Raw genomic sequence first — 6,616 nt, 5'->3', positions numbered from 1 at the left:
TTGCAGTAATAACATTATTTACTCGATGTGTTACACGTTACAGTGTCTCCTGATCTATGCAGCAGCTCCCTGTACCCCTTACTAATATTTAAGTATATTAGTATATATTATATGTAGCCGCACATTTCCACATTTTCTAGTACTGGGTTTTACACATCCTACCGCTATAGACATTATATTAACCCCTTTGGGTCTCTCTTAAAGGTGTACCACCCATTTTTTCATTCATTTATTTTTTCATTTTTTCATTATTTAATTTTGTTGAGTGCGGTCATATAACATACATATATATATATATATATATATATATATATATATATATATATATATATATATATATATACATATCTTTTTATAATTATATATATATATTTTTTCTACATATTTTTGTGTATATATACAGTATATATATATAATCATTCAATTCTGTGGTTGGCTTTATATTTATTATATATTTTTTCTTCCGCCATTATTCTACCAGTGCAGGATTGTATGTTGCCCTGTCTCCTTGTTGTTGTGCCTCTCTTTTGGTTTCTTTTCCCCCTACCAATTGGTATATATTTTTGTATAAATAAATTTATTTTGAATTTAATTTATTTTTGGGCATTTGTTCGGTTGTGTGTTCTCTGTCTGGCTATCAGGAGCAGTGCCTAGTAGAAAGTCTATAAAAGGCACGGATGATTGACCTCGTGGAGACCAAAACATCCAACACTGCAGAGACACCATCACGTGTTTCTCAACGCAGTGATCCAGAACACTACCCCCGAAACAGCTGTCTGTGGATGGATACCATGCTTGGCATAGGTGGTTTTCCTTTATTGGATGCTTTCCTTTATTGGATGCTGCCCTTCCCTTGGTTGTTCCTTCCCGGGGAAAGGCCTGGCTATTCACTGCCTGCGTTGAGAAACACGTGATGGTGTCTCCGCAGCTCCTCTACAGACACCGTTAGTAGGCGTAACCAAACCAGTAGGCCAAATGCAGTGTAATATCCTAACCAGGATGAAAATTGAAGCTCAGCTTTGTTCAGTGGAGGAGAAAGGCAAGAAGCGGCAGACACCATAAGTAGGCGTAACGAAACCAGTAGGCCAAATGCAGTGTAATATCAGACACCGGATAAAAATTGAGGCTCAGCTTTATTCAGTGGAGAACACCAAGCAGCGGCACACACCATTTGTAGGCCCAACCAAAGAAGTAGGCCAAATGCAGTTTAATATCTGACACCGGATGAAAATTGAGGCTCAGCTTTGTTCAGTGGAGAACAACTGTAATGGGAGGCAGACACAGTTAGTATGCCTAAATAAGTAAGTAGGCAAAATGCAGTTCAAAATTGGTAAGTGAAGTACACAGGCGGCATAGCTTTGTTCAGCGGAGGACAACTGTAATATGTGGCTCAGACAGACAGAGTAGGCCTAAAATAAAAAAGGTGGTTAATTGCAGTTCAATATTTGAAAGAGGAGTACACAGGCTGCATAGCATGGTTCAGCGGAGGAGGACAAGTGTAATTAGTGGCTATGATACACAGAGTAGGCCTAAAATAAAAAAGAAGGCTATATTCAGTTCACAATTGGTAAGAGGAGTACACAGGCGAATTGCTGGGTTCAGCGGTGGATGACAACTGTTGTGAGAGTCTGACACAGTTAATAGGCCCAAATAAGTAAGTAGGCTAAATGCTGTTTTAAATTGGTAAGAGGAGTGCACAGGCGGCATAGCTTGGTTCAGCGGAGGACAACTGTAATAAGTGGCTCAGACAGACAGAGTAGGCTTAAAATATAAAAAGTAGGCTAATGTCAGTTCAAAATTTGTTTGAGTAGTACACAGGCGGCATAGCTTTGTTCAGCAGAGGGCAGTTGTAATATATGGTGCAGACAGACAGACAGACAGAGGCCTAAAATAAAAAAAAGGTGGCTAAATGCAGTTCAAAACTGCCAGCAGGACTAACCAGGTGGCCTAGCTTGTTTCAGCGGGGGACAGTTGTAATGTGTGGCGCAGACAGACAGACAGAGGCCTAACATAAAAATGGTGGCTAAATGCAGTTCAAAACTGCTAGCAGGAATTACCAGGCGGCCTAGCTTGTTTCAGCGGGGGACAGTTGTAATGTGTGGCGCAGACAGACAGAGGCCTAACATAAAAAAAGGTGGCTAAATGCAGTTCAAAACTGCTAGCAGGACTAACCAGGCGGCCTAGCTTGTTTCAGCGGGAAGCAGTTGTAATGTGTGGCGCAGACAGACAGTCAGACAGACAGACAGAGGCCTAACATAAAAAGGTGGCTTCATGCAGTTCAAAACTGCTAGCAGGAATAACCAGGCGGCCTAGCTTATTTCAGCGGGGGACAGTTGTAATGTGTGGCGCAGACAGACAGACAGAGGCCTAAAATAAAAAAGGTGGCTAAATGCAGTTCAAAACTGCTAGCATTACTAACGAGGCGGCCTAGCTTGTTTCAGCGGGGGACAGTTGTAATGTGTGGCGCAGACAGACAGACAGACAGAGGCCTAACATAAAAAAAGGTGGCTGCATGGAGTTCAAAACTGCTAGCAGGAACAACCAGACGGCCTACCTTGGTTCAGCGTGGGAGGACAACTGTTATGAGAGGCTGACACAGTTACTAGGCACAAATAAGTAAGTAGGCTACATGCGGTTCACAATTGGTAACAGGAGTACACAGGTGGCATAGCTTTGCTCAGAGGAGGACAACTGTTATAAGTGGCTGACACAGTTAGTAGGCCAAAATACTAAAGTGGGCTAAATGTCTGCCAAGGAATTGTTCATAAATAAACTGGTGGCATAGCGAGGTACAGGGGTGGGCTCCTCTGCAGAGTTGCAGACAGTGGTAGTTGGCGCAAAGTATTAAAGGGAACCTGTCACCTGAATTTGGCGGGACTGGTTTTGGGTCATATGGGCGGAGTTTTCGGGTGTTTGATTCAGCCTTTCCTTACCCGCTGGCTGCATGCTGGCCGCAATATTGGATTGAAGTTCATTCTCTGTCCTCCGTAGTACATGCCTGCACAAGGCAATTTTGCCTTGCGCAGGCGTGTGCTACGGAGGACAGAGAATGAACTTCAATCCAATATTTCGGCCAGCATGCAGCCAGCGGGTAAGCAAAGGGTGAATCAAACACCCGAAAACTCCGCACATATGACCCAAAACCAGTCCCGCCAAATTCAGGTGACAGGAACCCTTTAACTGGTCTAAATGGAGGCCAGTGCCCCTGTATATTTTTACTATCATCTATCATTGCAACAAATTTGTAATGGCAGTGCCATTTAAAGATTTAACAGCACAGACTACACAGTGGTGGGGCAGGGAGAGGTAAGTTTTGCAAGTGGTAGAGCACAGTTCGAGCTGGGGGGATCACTCTCTCGTGGGCGGCGGTACTGGCACAGGGTCCCTCATATTACGACGGTGTGTCTGACGTTGGGTGTGCACCACCACCGTCAGAGACACTTCATTGTACTATGAGGAACCCTGTGCCTGTGGCGTCGCCCCAGAGTGGGCACACCCACCTCTCCAGGCATACGGCACTCACACGGGTGCTTGCGCCAAGTTGTGACCACGGCCCTGTGGGGGGAGTCAGCCCATTTAGGGAGGTATACAAATGGCCTATGGTGGACATTCGGCACCTGCAAATGGTGGAATTGGAGCAGTCAGTAAGAGGAGGCCAAAAACAAGACAATTTTCTGGCAAGCTACGTGTCAGCAGGGGAAGGTGGGGCAAAATAATTTGAAATCCGTGATTGGTTCATTTTAATGAAGGTTAGATCATCAACATATCGGGGAGCCAGACGTGTCCTTTTTTCAGTCAGTATTGAACCAGCAGCACTGAAGACTCTTTCTGATAGCACACTAGCAGCTAGGCAAGCGAGCTCCTGTAATGCATATTCTGCCAAATCGGGCCAGGTGTCTAGTTTAGATGTCCAGTAATCAAAGGGGAATGACCTGTGAGGGAGAACATCGATAATGGCGGAAAAATAGTTGGTAACCATACTGGACAAATGCTGTCTCCTGTCACTTTGAATCGATGCAGCAGTTCCTGTCGTGTCTGCGGTCATTGCGAATTCACTCCACAACCTGGTCATAAATCCCCTCTGTCCAATGCTACTTTGGCTTTGTGCACCTCTAATACCTCTGCCATGTTGCCCCCTAGAGCTCGTGTGTGAACCATCACCGCCGCTGTGTGCTGGGAATGCCTGAACCAAACGGTCTACAAGAGTTGCTTGTTTGGTAGCCAGTATTTGCTCAAAGTTCTCATGTGGCATATTTTGTAATTTTCCTTTGTATCGTGGATCCAGGAGGAAGGCCAACCAGTAATTGTCATCGCCGCATCGGTCATCATTTTGATAATTCGGGGGTCCAGTTTTAGGATACGCAAGGCATACTCTGCCATGTGGGCCAAAGTTCCAGGTGACAATTCACTGCTTGTGCTGGGTTGAGGAGCACTTTCTTGAAAATCTACATCACTTGTGGCCCGCAAAAACCCTGTACCTGACCTTGCAATGCCACCAGTTTCTATTGCCCCCTGAGAAGCATCCTCCTCCCATAAATATTCATCCCCATCTTCCTCTTCCTCCTCTTCACCCGCCACCTCGTTCCGGAGACTTCCCTGAGCAGACAATGGCTGACTGTCATCAAGGCTTCCCTCCTCCTCGGCTGCAGACGCCTGCTCCTTGATATGCGTCAAACTTTGCATCAGCAGACGCATTAGTAGGATGCTCATGCTTATGATGGCGTCGTCTGCACTGACCAGCCGTGTGCATTCCTCAAAACACTGAAGGACTTGACGGAGGTCTTGGAGCTTCGACCACTGCACACCAGACAACTCCATGTCTGCCATCCAACTGCCTGCCCGTGTATGTGTATCCTCCCACAAATACATGACAGCACACCTCAGTTCGCACAGCCTCTGAAGCATGTGCAGTGTGGAGCTCCACATTGTTGCAACGTCGATTATTAGGCGGTGCTGGGGAAGATTCAGCAATCGCTGATGGTTCAGCATGCGGCTGGAGTGTACGGGCGACCGGCGGATGTGCGAGCAAAGTCTGCACACCTTCAGGAGCTAGTAAATCATGGTAATTTTTGAGGAAGCACTACACCACCAGGTTCAAGGTGTGAGCCAGGCAAGGTATGTGTTTCAGTTCTGAAAGGGCTATGGCAGCCATAAAATTCCTTCCGTTATCACTGACTACCTTGCCTGCCTCAACATGTACACTGCCCAGCCATGACTCAGTTTCTTGCTGCAAGAACTCAGCCAGTACTTCCGCGGTGTGTCTGTTGTCGCCCAAACAATTCATTTGTAGCACAGCCTGCTGATGCTTACCACAAGCTGTTCAATAATGGGACACCTCGGGTGCAAGACTGGCAGCAGTGGATGGAGTGGTTGTGCGACTGCGCTCTGTGGACAAGCTTTCGCTTCTGGAGAAGGAGAAGGAGGAGGGGGGCGAATGCCTACTGCCAACTGTTTCCTAGACCGTGGGCTAGGCAGAACTGTGCCACTATGGCTGTCCCCTGTGGACCCTGAATCCACCACATTAACCCAGTGTGTCGTGATGGACAAGTAACTTCCCTGGCCATGCCTACTGGTCCATGCATCTGTTGTGAGGTGCGCCTTTCTACTGACCGATTGCCTCAGTGCATGGACAATGCATTCTTTGACATGTTCGTGGATAGGCTGGGATGGCTTTTCTGGCAAAGAAGTGTCGACTGGGTAGGTCATAGCGTGGTACTGCGTAGGCCATAAGGGCTTTGAAAGTTTCGCTTTCAACCAACCGGTAGGGCATCATCTCTAACGAGATTAGTCGAGCAATGTAACCGTTCAAACCCTGTGTACGTGGATGAGAGGAAGAGTACTTTCTTTTCCTATCGAGAGTCTCTTGTAGGCTGAGCTGGACTGGAGAGCTGCATATGGTGGAACTAGCGAGGGTGGTGGTGGACATGGCAGATTGAGAGAGGCTTGGTGATGGTATTCTTGATGTGGGCCTACCTACAGTGTTTCCAACTAAGAACCTTGTGATTCCCTGACTGCTTTGCCCTTGCGACAATACCTACACATTTGCTACTGGTGGTGTCATAACCGGTGGGCTTCCAGTGAGGGAAGCAATGTTGCGTTGCTGACTAGCTTCAATATGAGCAGGTGCACCAACGGTACGGGACGTTTGGTAGTTAGTCCATGCTTCCAAGTGCCTGCTGGTTAAATGTCTAGGCATGCACGTTGTATTTAAATTTTGAACATTCTTCCCTCTGCTAAAGGTCTTGGAGCATTTCTTACATATAACTTTGGACTGATCATTCGGATCTTGGTTAAAAAATTGCCACACTGCACTCGTCCTACTATGGACACTGTGCTACTGTCACCGGATGGCCACGCTGTTCTACACTTGCTGTGGTTTTTGATACACGTTTTTGGCCTGATACGGGCCTGCCAGATGACAGCTTTTGCGTTGTAGATGGCTGCTGCAGATCATCCTCCTCAGCTTCTGAGCTACTAGCAGAAGCACCAACTTCCCCAATGGCTGCCAATCTGGGTCAACAACTGGGTCATTTATCACCTCCTCTTCAATGTCATGTGCACCGTCCTCTGTGTCACCATGTAAGGTACTATAGCATTCGGGACTGAGCACCATAGT

This window comes from Ranitomeya imitator, chromosome 5, assembly GCF_032444005.1.
Source record: "Ranitomeya imitator isolate aRanImi1 chromosome 5, aRanImi1.pri, whole genome shotgun sequence".
Classification (NCBI taxonomy): Eukaryota; Metazoa; Chordata; class Amphibia; order Anura; family Dendrobatidae; genus Ranitomeya; species Ranitomeya imitator.
This window is presented reverse-complemented; position numbering follows the sequence as displayed.